Source organism: Glycine max, chromosome 8 (genome assembly GCF_000004515.6).
Source record: "Glycine max cultivar Williams 82 chromosome 8, Glycine_max_v4.0, whole genome shotgun sequence".
In the NCBI taxonomy this organism is placed as follows: domain Eukaryota; kingdom Viridiplantae; phylum Streptophyta; class Magnoliopsida; order Fabales; family Fabaceae; genus Glycine; species Glycine max.
The window spans coordinates 26,599,899-26,601,155 of NC_038244.2; positions in this window are offsets into that span (position 1 = coordinate 26,599,899).

Here is a 1,257-nt window from a genome sequence, read left to right on the forward strand (position 1 = left end):
ATCAAAGCATGATAATCAAATTTGCCTCTTCACAGACTCACTTTGATCCTTTTGCCAGTGAACACTAAATCAGAAAAGCTTGAAGGCATGTAACCCACCATCTTCCCATAGTAGAACACCGGTAACGTGTCTACTATCATTGTTATCATCTCCCTCTCCATCATTATGGGCGCTACTTGAGTTGCTAGATCCATCCATCTTTGAGCGTATTCTTTGAAAGATTCATGCTCCTTCTTACACATGTTCTGTAGCTGCATTCTATCCGAAGCCATATTAGAATTATACTGACACTACCTAATGAAGACAACCATTAAGTCCTTCCAAGAATGGACTCGGGAAGGTTCCAGATTAGTATACCAGGTGACAGCTGCCCCAGTAAGACTTTCCTAGAAGAAATGCATCAACAATTTTTCATCTTTTGCGTATGCCCCCATTTTCCTACAGTACATCTTCAAGTGATTCGTGGGGCAAGTAGTCCCCTTGTACTTATCAAAGACCAACACCTTGAACTTCAGTGGAATGACTACGTCAGGCACTAGGCACAACTCTGCCATGTCAGCAAAGGCATAATTTCCACCTCCTTTAATGACCCTTAGCCTTTCTTCTATATGATCAAATTTTTCCCTTTCTACCATGGTAGAAGGTAGTCTTTCCACCGCAAAATGTAAGGGTTGTGGTTGTGGGCGATACTGAGGGCCCCCCAAAGTGTTTGGCTGGGGTATGCCACCAAACGCCTGCCCCTCAGTGGCATATTCGAGGCAAGGCTTGGAGTCGGCTAGAGTATGGTCTCGGGTACTTCATGTGTCTCCCCCATGGGTTGAAGGACCTGTACCTGACCAGATTGGGGTTGTTGGCTCTCAATGAGTATGGGAGCGGAGTTATCGACATTCTCATCAGGAGCATGTGCAACATTGGGTGGTGTATAGTTGGGATGTATGTGAACAATACATTGTTGAAGTATTACAAATTTACACAGGGCACTCAGTAGAACATAGGATCGAATCAATTCAAATTTTCATGAAAGCAACATTGTTCATTTCATCTTGCCAGAGTCAAAGTGCAATTGGAAATAAAACATCAACAATCTCAAATTTTTGTAAATTATTTAGCTCAATCATGTGTTGGCAGTAGCTAAAGAAGCTATGTAAAACTTGATCCATCTTTTGCCCCCAACTTTTGCAAGATGTTTACTTCCATACTTAACCTTGACTTGATGAAACCCTTTTCTTAAAATCATGTGCTTGGTTCAACCCCATA